At 40.4% G+C, this 12,373-nt stretch overlaps 1 protein-coding gene across 1 annotated transcript in view; it reads left to right on the top strand.

Annotated features, from left to right (window-relative positions):
• The first annotated feature begins 5,817 nt into the window (after positions 1-5,817).
• The window catches only part of RABGAP1L (RAB GTPase activating protein 1 like), a 239,259-nt gene continuing 232,703 nt past the window's right edge, over positions 5,818-12,373 (top strand). The window contains exons 1-2 of the mRNA XM_062581619.1: positions 5,818-5,934; positions 6,407-6,568. The gene's annotated coding sequence lies outside the window, so the exon portion shown is untranslated. The remainder of the gene's footprint in view (positions 5,935-6,406; positions 6,569-12,373) is intronic.

Here is a 12,373-nt window from a genome sequence, read left to right as displayed (position 1 = left end):
GAGCAACTCAGGCAAAGTGCACTTAGAGTCTACATTAATTGAGACATAATGACCAGGTATGCTGTGGCTACAACACACAGAGTGATCACCTCTGATGTTAAGTTGTAAATTATGCATAATGCATACAACAGTTAGGCATAAGGAAAAAGAGACACAGATTCTCCACTTTCTGTTTAGTAGTTTGGTAACTCTGGTACAAATTTATACTCTGTTCTTGCTTTTTCATAATACTGTAAGCAAGAAAGAGAAAGATTAACAGTCATGACGGTAAGACCTCTGTAAATTACGTAAATTCTGTACATTATATAAATTATAGAGTGACTTTATATTACATACGTAATGAACTCACAGCTTACGTGACCCAGCATTATCTCCACTTCTATATCTTTGCTGGCATTCGGAAGATCAATATATTCCTTATTAGCTTTTCCATCAAGGTGACCTACTTCTCCCCCTCCATTTCATAAAAAGAATTACCCTGAGATACTTTAAGTGTAAAAATAGCCTCTTCTCTCAGACTCTTCCACCAAATCTGAGCTCAATGCTAATTAAAATATCAAATCTACTTTTCTCAGAAGGAGGGAGCTTCCCTGATGTCTATTCTGTTCCAGAAAAAGGAGAAAACTTTTTCCCATCATACTACTAACCAGTCACAGAGCTGAGCAGTCCCATTTAGCAATGCCATTTGAAGCCTGACTTTGGTTTCAGGTGTCACAGGACAAGGCCAAGAACACGAGTAATGACCCAGTCACTCTTTCCTGAAACACAGAAGGGACCCACGCAACGCCTTCGCATACTTGCAAAAGTCACGTAATTGGCAGAGAGACCGCAAAAAATTTATTTTGTGTGAAATTTAGAAGTAAAAGGAAACCTTATTCAAATCGGGAAACTAATAGCTAGAAAAGTCTTCTGCTCAGCCTAGAGAGAGGCGAGACGTTGCTTCTCATGAGACATGCACAGGCCATGTTTAGAATCGCAGCAGAAAGCATTCCGCACTTGTAATTAAAGTTATGTTACAGGGTTATGTGTATATATATACCACAGGAGTCCTTCCAGACTTAGTTTTCAAGTGGTTTTCAACTCCTGAATTGTGTATAATTCATGAAATTGTAATAACACCCTTACTATTCAAGCTGCTTTTTAATCATGATCTCCTTCCCCTCTACTCCTCCGGATGCGTATTTTGGTTAAGTTACCAAAATCTTTTCTTTTCTTTTGTCTATAATTCACTATAGGCCATTTTATTTCTTTTAGAGTATGATATCTAGCTCTAAAAAGTGTTAATACTCTAAGAAGTAATTGCATTGCTAATAGATCATACAAAAGGAACATGGAAATTAAGCTCTGCATTTGCAAAGCTGCACTATGCAAGAAAGAAAATCATATCAAATCCCATTAAAATATAGCACTAATATGTAAGAATAGCAAATAATTGTTTGATTTCTACAAAAAGAATGCTGCTAATTTTTCAAATCTCATCAGAGATGATATTTTAATTAAATTAAAACTGTATTACATAGTTTTTATACACTATATCCCATTTAAACCTCAACAAAATTGTAATTGTACTGAATTTCATTTGTACTCAGTACAATTGTACTGAGTTTCAGTTCTGAGTGACTGTGGGTAGTTTATATCTCAACTGACCGTAAAATAGAATAATACTGTTTTTGGAAATAGCCAGAAGTGAAAAATGGGAAGTAGTCTGTAGCTATAACTTGACACAAAGGCTACGTCTCCATCTGAAAGAATGTTAGCAGCAATATTATCTCTGTGTTTTCTCCCACTTACTAATTACTGCTGAAAATAAGTTATTGCTTCAGCTGCAACCACTATTAGGTTCATATTGATTTGCTCTGTCAGAAATAACTTGTAAACTCATTTCGGTAGTATTGAACCACCAAATATGGGAACCCAACAACCACATTATAAAATAGATTATCTATATTCTATTCTTGTATATCTGGACGTAATTAAATGGTATGTCTATTTATGGCTGTGCCACGATTTAGTTAGAAGATTTTGGATGTCCTGGCTGCCTTTAATTTCTAAACAACTAGCAACTAAATTTCTCCATATTTTTTATCTAGAAAGTCTCAACAAACACTCAAAATGTGATATACCTCTCATAAAGTATAAGCATTAATTAATTGCCTGTTGGAAGATAATTTTACTGAGGTTTATCTCTAGCATATAATGTTTGGCATTAACCAGATGATTTTAAGGGTATCAAACCTCCCTAGAAAAAAGTAACGGCATGAGCTTTCCCTAAGCACTTCTAGCACTACTAGTTCTATAGAAGAAGGCACTTGCTTTTTCTTGGTTTTAAAACTTACTTACTGTAGCTGTAGAAGATCAGTACCTTAGGCTAGTGTGCTCAAGCATACTGTAAAGGCCTGAAGCAAGGTTCCTGTGATAAAGCTAGCTGTGATAAAGCTAGTGCCTAAGCTGCAGAAGAAAAAGATGACAGCAGGATCACTTTAAAGTACTCTCTGAAGTTTCATATTTATTTCAGAAACTCTGATTTAACAAGAATCATCCAAACATATAAAAGATTGCTGGGCTTATTCCTTCCATAAAAATTACACACTAGTATATTCTAAAATACATGCCTAAACATGTTTTCACAGCATTCCTGCCTCAAACAAATTTGATGATTTTATTGCTAAGTAATTTCCTCCTTTTTTAGGGTGATAAGCTTATTTACCTCCAAAATAGGAACACTTCTTCCAGCCCACTTTCAGATCTTTCAAGGCATTAAAACCCAATACTTCCCTGGTGTCAGTCTCAGATAGGTCTCTAGCAGTGGCAGAAGAATGGGATGGGAGAGATGCCCTCCCTGGGCACATACTAGATGACCTTGCCTTCCCATTATCATCCTTCAGCTAAGGTTAAATGGAATTCCCCTCTGTCAAGACAGATGTTTATATGTGAACCCAGTAGAGGTCAGGTTCTGGGAATTATTACATGCTAGACTGCATTCCTTTATCACCATCTGTCCAGCAATGTTACCCTTCAGCTCCCCGTAGTGGATAATGCAGGAGAGGACTAGCTTTGATTTTTGTCTTGGTGAATGTTAAAATAATAATTATTTTTTCCTAGAATATGGATGCTGTACATCCTCAGGATTTTTATCACATCTCACAATATGTTTATTGAAACAGTGGTTGACTTAAGGCCCTAAAGATTTGGGTATATATATATAAAAAAGTAGTCTTACTAAGTATTTTAGCTTGATATAGCAAAAAATAATTTCCATTCTCAGAGTACCTAATAATTTGGGCTTATGTGTGTGTTCACTTTTCTCATATATGGACTGCTTTCTTTTTGTCAAATTCTCCATTTTTTCTAGACCATAATCTGTTGACTTTTCAGATGCTGAGAAAACAATGATTATTTAATAAATACGGCTTCAACATTGTAAGAAGGTGAAAGTAGACATTGCAAGTCCTTCAGTTAAAAAAATAAAAGGATGCTTAGTCTGTTCTAGAGACTTACAGTTGCTCCCATGAAGTACCAATCAGGTTAACTTCTGAAAAAATTAAGTTCACCTTTCTGATGTCTAGATCTTCCTATTATCACTGTGCAGGTCAGGTCTTCTTCACAACCATACAAAATACATCTTCAGGAGACCTCAACAGATGATCCTCTGAGCTTGAAAGTTCAATATATTTACATCATTTCCAAGGTACATTAATTTCATGATTTCTAAAAATTCTCCAATAGGCAGCCAATAACCATTTAGGAATTTTTGCTTAGTATCTTGTCTAAGTCTCCCTTGATTTGGTTTCATCTCACTCCCCTGACTTGATCCCCAGTACTCCTGGAGAAAAAAAAATACCATTTCCTTCTGTGGAAGCCTTTAACATATGCAATCAGCGTCAAGAAACTTCTAATTTTTTTTTCTTTTCTGGAGTATACAACTACAGTTTTTTTTTCAGTCATTCTTCATAGGTCAAGTTCTCTAGACTTCTGATAGCTCTTCACATTATCCACAAAGCTCTGATTGAAAGGAGGTACCCAAAACTGAGAGGAGTTCTTCAGTGAAAGCCTTTTTAAACTCTGTAGAGTTAGAATTGCTTTGCTTGTGTTTGGCAGTTGTCTTCTACATTTCAGTAAAGCTGTCATATCTTTTTACAACAGCAAAACACTCTTGACTTTTTCTATTTGTGAACTGCTATGACTCAGGATGACTTCTTGTAGAGCAACTGCTTAGCCACTTTGTCTCCAACTTATATTTTTGTAGTCAATTATTCCCAGCTATTCATAACACTGTTTCTCACCATATTGAATTATATCCTATTTGCTTCAGATCTGTGCTTCAGCTCATGATTTGTTCAATTCTAATTGTCTTTCAAAATGATTGCAGCTCTCCCCTGAACAGGATATCCTCCAAAAAAATAATGAAAACATTCTCTATCCTAGTCCATCAAAAGATTAAAATTAAGCAGTACAGGGTTCAGGACATAAGTGTTTGGAGACCTCACTTGCTACTATCATCTGATTTGATTGTGAATCACTGGTTAGTTTTGAGTGCTGTTTTCTAACCCCTCAGATAAGTTTCACATAGCCTATGCTCTCCTAGCCTGCTTACAGAGAATATTAGGTGATGTGACATCAAAAGCCTTGCTGAAGTCAAGATCCTATGATTTGGTTTCGGTATGTTATTGTTGGTTATTATTAATGACATTAACTCATCATTTTTATTATGAAATATGACTTTCAGTTCCTTCTGTTATCCATATTTCTGCATAAATCTGCAGCATCTAACTTCAATGGCAGAATAACTTTTTTTTCATGTTATTCCTCTGATAATGCTAATATTCATTATAATCTTCTACCTTCTCTCTCTTAGTTTTCCTCGCTTCTACAGGCTCTTCTGCTTTACCAGAGCTCTAAGGTCTGGTTAAAAATAATCAGAATATTTGTGACATGAAATTTGTGACAAGGCCAGTGACAAGAAAACAATGTACAAAAGGAGTGCCAAGACGAGGAATCCTGCTGTGCCAGGTTAACCGGACGCAGCCCACTGTCCTTCACGCAGGGAAATAGCAATTTAACACCCTGGTCTGACACTCCTTAACATTTTGCTGATCCGCATCTGAACTGGAAAGAACACAGGCAAGCTGTTATAAATTATGTGGTTAATTTAAATGTAATTTGTATCACACACAAGGCAAAAAAAGAGAAAAGATACCAACAGGACAACCTTCCTCTATTTAAACGTAAACAATGCTGATATTTTTCCATTTAAACATACACATTTATTTACTATTTAAATATTAAATATTTATTTAGCCACACGTAAACACTGCTGATAAACAAAGACAATCTAAAGCTAAGGGAGACGAGGTTCCAAATCAAAAGGCAAACTAAAAGAAAAAAATAATCTTTTAAAGATCACCATGATTTGTAGGTCACTTTCATTATTGCCCTAGTGAAGATTTTGGCCGTGTTTACGAGTCAGCGTTTCTGCAAGCTGGATCGTTTCTAAGGGGCTGAAAAGAGACGGTTCTCGCGAGGCGAAGCTGAGCTTGGATAGTCACAGACCGACTCCGCGCCTCGAGGAAGCCCAGCCGCATCGGGGCGGGGGCGCGCGGGGCGGCCCGAGGCCTCCCCGCCGCCGCGCCACCGGGCGGGGCAGGCTAACGGCCGCCGCGCGCTCCCCAACGGCCGCCGCGCCCGCGCCGCGCCCGCGCCCGCGCCGCGCCGCGCCGCGCCGCGCGCTCCCCAACGGCCGCCGCGGCAGCGAGGCGGTGCGCGCGCGCCCCCGCCCCCGCCCGCGCCGCCATCCCCCGCCGCCGGAACGTGGAGGGCGCTCGGCCGGCGCTGAGGCGGCTGCGCCGCGCTCGGCCGGCCCCCTCTGCCCGCCGCCCTGCTGCCGGAGCCGCGAGGGAGCCAAGGACGGCCGGGCCGCCGCCGCCGCCGCCGCCGGTGAGAGGGGCGCTGCTGCCTTGCGGCCTCCCGCGCTCGCGCTGGGTGAGGGGCCGCGGCGGGAAGCGGCGCCGCTGCCGCGGGAGGCCGCAGCGGGGGGGAGCCGCCCCGTGTCGCGGCGCCGCGTCGGGGCTGGCAGCGCCGGGGCTCCGGCCGCCGCCGCGGCGCTGTTGGGGGCGCGCTGCCTGCGCGGGTGTGCGCGGCTGGGCGCTGCGGGAGCGCCGCTTCTGGAGGAGCGGAGCGGGAGGGAAGTGGGGTATTTAAAAACAATAAAGTTGCTGTCGCCTTGAGCAAGAGTCAAGCTTGCGGAAGCGTTCTCCTGCCTTCCTCCCCCCTCTGAGGAAAAGCGGAGTCGCCTCCCAAAAGCCCAAACTAGCAAAGTAGTGGCCTGAATTGGTGCGGTTTACACGGCTGAGGCTCCTCCGTTTTTTTTTTTCTTTCTTTTTCTTTTCTTTTCTTTTTTTTTTTAAAGTTCCTTCCGCAGTTAGGCCCTCTGTCGCAGCAGCCTACTACAAAAATTGCCGTTTTCGGGAAGAGCACTTCAGAACTCGCTGAAAGCATCTGAAGAGGCTATGGCACTCTGAATGAAAGGGACCTGGCGGCTCTGCTCGCTTGGGTTTCTGAAGCGCAGCAGGTACTTTGCTCTCGCTGCCTCTCTTACAAAGCGATGTTGCTAAGATTGCTTGTTTTTGATTACCTGATAAATTAATCATAACTTACAGTGTTTCTTAGCCTGGGATTTTGCGTGCATTTGTTCTTCTGTTTAGAGAGGGGAAAAAAAGATTTTGAGTGTTAACTCTTCTTAAAAACAAGCAAACCCAGGAAAAAAAAATAGTAGTTCACTGAGGTAAACAGCTTCTGGCTTTTACTGTCAAAGCTGTAGTCTCTCAGTCACGTTGGTGACTTTTCTAATAAAACTTTGGTAAAGGGCAGTTGTATTTCCTGTCTCCCAGAAGAGTTCTTGGTGTTATAGGCAACATGTTCTCCCTGTGAATCCATGCCAGGTAGTGTGACCTTGCCTGACTGAATCCCTTTGATGTAGGCTAAATCCTGAGCGTCCCTCAGATTGACTAATGCTCCAAACTGTGTGCGAAGTTACTGGGTATATAAAACTAGTTTCGCAAATTAAATGTGTGTCTAGGTTCAGGTAGGACTGTAGCCAATATTGTTTGATTATATGGATAATGTGGTACTAATGATACTAAGAAGAGGTTAGTTTGCACTTTAAACTTAAATGTAGTACAAATATAGTTGTGTGTTGCAAGTACTGATTAATTTCAGTGTTGTAACAACTGAAGCTAGATCTCAGAATTATCTGAAGTACCTTTCTCTGCAGCATTTTCTTTAAGATAGTTACTGCTATATGTAATAATGCTTGGTTAAAAATAGTATCCACTCCTTTAAACAATAGTTCACAGGTTAAGATTTAGTGATGCTAAGAGGATTGCAGAAAGACACAGGACATAATGTGGCTTTCTGTGGAACCTAGCCTCCTGGTGCGCACTACAAGTGTCGTAGAGGCCAATCTGAGTTGTAGCTGCTCCTTCCCTTGTGTCATCAACAGGACCTACGCAGCCGGGAAGTGAGTTTGTTAAGAGAACTAACCTAGTCAAAAAGTGGTACTATTTATTTCTTTATTTTTTCCCCCCACTCTGAGTTACTTTTCAGTTAGAACAACTTCCTGAACTGGTTTACTTGCCTGGTGCTGGGTCACACTGTCTCAATCTGAAGGAGGAAGAAGTATGTTGGTAGAGAGGAGAGCTTAACGCTAGTCCTGTTACAGTCATGCAAACCACAGTGGGTGATGTGCTTATTTGGGTCATGGTTTTACGATCAGTGTATTTTAATGTGAGAAAGCTTTATTGCTGAAAGCTACCCTGTATATTTGATTAGCTTATGCCACTTGTGAAGGGAGCAAATGATAGTGAGGGTGGTAGAAGCTCTTCTTTTGCTGTCAGTACTGGCTTCTGTTGATCGTAAGGCCATGGTATCATTTGTCTGTATTTCTGTTCTCAGCAATGTTAAATGGGCTAGTACTTTCTTACGGGGCCAGCTCTATTTCCATTTTTTTCCTCCCTGTTTGTCCATGGTAGTATCTTTGGTTTTCTCTTATTCTTTCTTTTGCTTATCTTCTCTTCTTCTACGTAGATTTTGATTCATTGATTGCAAGGAACTGTCTGGGTGTTTTGTTAGATAGAAGCTCTTATAAATTTATTATGATCTACTTTAGATGGAATCAACTGTAATTTTTATTACCATTGCTGTAACTGGAAGGCTGTTCCAAGCTACACTAATTGTAATTATATTTATGAACTCAAAACACTGATACACCATATTGAGAGTACTGTTATACCAAGTTCAAAAGAGTCAAAGAAAGAGGTACAAAATTCTGTCAAATCACAATGTTAGCCCTTCATTTCTCTTTTGACTACCAGGTGTACTCATCTCTTCTGTAATAGCTCTCAGTTTCTCTTTATGAATTTTAATCTTGACCTTCTTATTACAGCTGGTAAGCAGAAATTGAAATGTATGTTTCACATATTGACATTAATCTCCATTAAAAGGATAACTCCATGAAATTTAAGATGTTCTCGGGTATGTTTTCCTAAGAGGAGGTTTTTGAAACTCATGCTTTTTGACAGTTTTTCTTGCCTTCATCTTACTCTCTGTTATACTGGCACAACTATTAAAGGAGCCATTACTGTAACCTGGATCATTGACATGACTTTCTTTTCTTTGACAGCGTCATGGTTCATAAACAAAGCGTAAAGTATTTGAAAAGAGATTGAAATTTATTTGTTCACTTTTTTTTTTAATTTAAAAAAGAAACAGAACATCTGTGTAGAGTATTAGAAAATACCTCTATGGATTTTTAAGGCATTTACTTAATTTCATATTAGAAGTGTCCCAAGAGGGAACACTGTAACATCGAGAAAGAAAAAGTAGTTTGTCTTCGTTCCGTTCCTTTCCTTTCCTTTCCTTTCCATTCCTTTTTTCATGTATGAATATTTTTAAATGATACATCAATAAATCAGTTTCCAAAGCATGCTTAGTTAAATTGATTACTGTGAAAGATGAGTAAGATCCTTGTGGGAAAACTGGATATATTGTTCCTTTCGCAGGTCTTTTCCTGTTTTTGGAAAGAACAGCAAGGAGAGAGGTCTTTCTAATGTTTCTAAGTAGACATAGGAAATGTTAAAATTTTTGCCATAAAGTAAGATGGGAGTAAGACTGCCCTTTACATTCCTGATCTTATCCTCCCTGAGACATTAGTGAGGATATCAGAAAAGGTTTGTTTCTCAGACCAAATGAGCTTAAAAGCACAAAACTGTTCTGATGTTGAAGGTGTACGTTCCCTCGTGATGGGGGACTTACTGGAAGCAAAACAATACAAAGGAAAGAAGTTCTATTGGCAAGTGGATAAGGGATGTTTACATTGGGTACCTTGTTGAATGCATGCTTATTATAAGCATAGGACAACTGAAATCTCCTGTGTGGATAGGAAGTAATAGATAATACAAGAATTGCTGAATTAAATTTTATGAAATAGAATGATAGGATAATGTAGGTTGAAAGGGCCTCCTGAAGGTCATCTAATCCAGCCTCTGCATAATGCAAAGTTGTGCTTAAAGCAAAACTGACTTGGATAAGGTTGTTCTGGACCTTAACATCTCTCTGGGCAACCTAGTCCCTCTTGTCTGTTACCTCTTGTCACTGTGCACCATCCAGAAGAGTCTGGCTCTGCCTTTTCTACACCCTTCCATTAGATAACTAACAGCAATAAGGTCACCTCTGAGCCTTCTCTTTTCCAGGCTGACCAAACCCAGTACCCTCAGCCTCACACTGTACATCATGTGCTCCAGCCCTCTGACCAGCTTGGTGACCTCTGCTGGACTTGCTCTGATACATTAATGTCTTGCACCGAGGAGCCCAAACCTGGACACAGGACTCCAAATGCAGTCTCATGAGCGCTGAATAGAGGGGAAGTAGCACTTCCCTGGATAGGGTCCTGCTAAAACAGCCCAGGATGTGCTTGGCCTTCTTTGCTGCAAGGGCACACTGCTGACTCATTTTCAACCTTTCTGTCCACTTGGACCTCCAGGTACTTTTCTGTAAAAAATACTTAATGTCTGGTTAGTGTCTAGCCTCTGTTGTCACATGGGGTTATTCTGTCCCAGAGTCGGGACTCTACATCTGGCTTTGTTGAACTTCGTGGGATTCCTGTCAGTGTGTTCCCTTAGTCTGTGCAGGACTTTCTGAATAGCAGCCTTGCTTTCTGGTGTATTGACAACTCTGTCCAGTGTGATGGTGTTAGCAGTTTTGCTTTTTTCCATCATGTCAGTTGTTAATAACTATTTTAAATGCTGCTGGCTCCAGTATTGATACCTGAGAGATGCTATTGTAACTGGCTGCCTATTGGACTTGGTACTGCTGATGGGTATCCTTTGAGCTCAGCAGTCCAGTCAGTCTTCCAAACACCTTCTTGTCCCTTAGTCTCTGCCTTACCAGTTTGTCTACAGAAAGACTTTGAGAGACTGTGTCGAAGACCTTGCTAAAATCAAAGTGGACAGTGTCCACTGCTCATCCATCATCCGCTGAGCCACTCATCTCATTGTAGAAAGCTGTTGGGTTGATCAGGCATGATTTGTCATTGGTAAATCCAAGCTACCTGTTCCCAATCAACTTCTTGTTCCTCAGAACAGGCTCAGAAATAGCTTCTGGGAGGATATACTCCTCAGTCCTCTCATGGACTGAGGTTAGGCTGACTGGCCTGTAGTTTTCCTGGATCCTTCTTCTTGCCTTGCTTGAATGTAGGTGTGATGTTCACCTGTTTTCCAGTCATAGGAATCTTCTACAGTCTCATGAATTTTAAAAAAGTGAAAAGAAGCAACCTCTCAGTGACATGGGCCAGCTCCCTCAGGACTCTCAGTTGCATCCCTTCTGGTCCAATGGACTCGTGTGCCTTCAGTTTGTTGAAATGCTCCTGAACTCCATCTTTTTCTTTTGTAGGTAATCCTTCACTCCTAAAGAGTCTGCTACTTAGGTACTTGGGAGACTTGAGGGAGGTCTTTGCCAGTGAAAACTGGGGAAGAAAAGGTGTTGAGTTTTCAGTTTCCTTTGTCACTAGGTCTCCTGCCCCACTGAGCAGAGGGCTAACTTCTTGCTTAGCTTTCCTTCTGCTACTCGTTGAGGAGCCCTTTCCTCGAGCCCTTTCCTCTTGCCCTTCATCGCTTAGCTTTAGCTCCCACTGAGTGTTGGTTTCCCTAATGCCATCCCTACATGCACAGGCTGTGTCACTGTATTCTTCTTGGGTAGCCTGACCCTGCTTCCAACTTTTGTGTACTTCTGAAGCAGAGATCAAGACTATTTCATTTTACCCTTTCATATCTAGAAATGTATACGTCTTAGAATGATTTTTAACCAACAATAAAGAAAAAATAATAATTTCAAACCTCAGCATAAAACATTTGAATGAAAGGTATCAATTCTTCATAGGAACAAGGAGTAAGTATTATTGAGCCCTTGTGATAAGGGAGCAAGTCCTTTCTAAAATGTACAGCTCAACTTGTGCTGCGGTGCAGATGAGATACAACAGTGAGAAATAGGAGCCACATCTTAAATAGTTTTCACATAATTAATTTCAGGTAGAAATATACAGTTTCAATGCATGTCCTTTTATTTAGAATGCATACACATACACACAAAAGGATGTTGATACTTAGCAGCAAGCTGATTGAATTAATATTTAACTTACTGCAATCGATGTGTTAGTGCTTTAATTTGGAATTCATTTTATGTTTTTCTGTTGATGCATAAATCCATTTTACAAATCACTGGAGTAAAACAATTTTGAAGACTGGACCATTTTAAATATATGTAGCAGGGTAGATTTGAGCTGTTTTATGTATTCATTCAGTGTTTCAGCTGTTACCTTTTATGTTTTTCAGTTATTTGAAAAAAGTGAGTTAGTTGTGAGAGTTGGTGAATTATGTTCCTTGCAAGCAATTTGAAACGAGGTTCTTGGTTTAAACTCTGCATGTGTTTGAGATTGTCTGCAGTTCTTAACTCATGTAAGGTTTTCGATTTGTGTTGGTGTGTTTTCATTGACCTAATAGTACCAAGGGAAAGTTGTGGTTATAAACTCGAGCAAGCCCGTTAACTGGTCTGGCTTCTCGTGCTTGTCTTAAGTTTTTTGTATCCAGTTGGTCTAGAAAGATATTTTTTTTTCATGTTTGGGAGATCTGTCTTAATTTCTAATATATGCAGATAGTGGAAGGATATTCAAGTGCAGTTACATTTCCATGCAAAAGTACCCTCAGTAAACCTCTAGTTAATGGTAAAGTTGCAGTCTTTGCTTTAGCCTCTTGAATGTGATCTTTCATTGTATGTTAGTCTACTGCCAAACTCACACAGTGGAGTTTGTTGCTAACGCTAGTGG

This window comes from Rhea pennata, chromosome 8 (genome assembly GCF_028389875.1).
Source record: "Rhea pennata isolate bPtePen1 chromosome 8, bPtePen1.pri, whole genome shotgun sequence".
In the NCBI taxonomy this organism is placed as follows: domain Eukaryota; kingdom Metazoa; phylum Chordata; class Aves; order Rheiformes; family Rheidae; genus Rhea; species Rhea pennata.
This window is presented reverse-complemented; position numbering and strand designations above follow the sequence as displayed.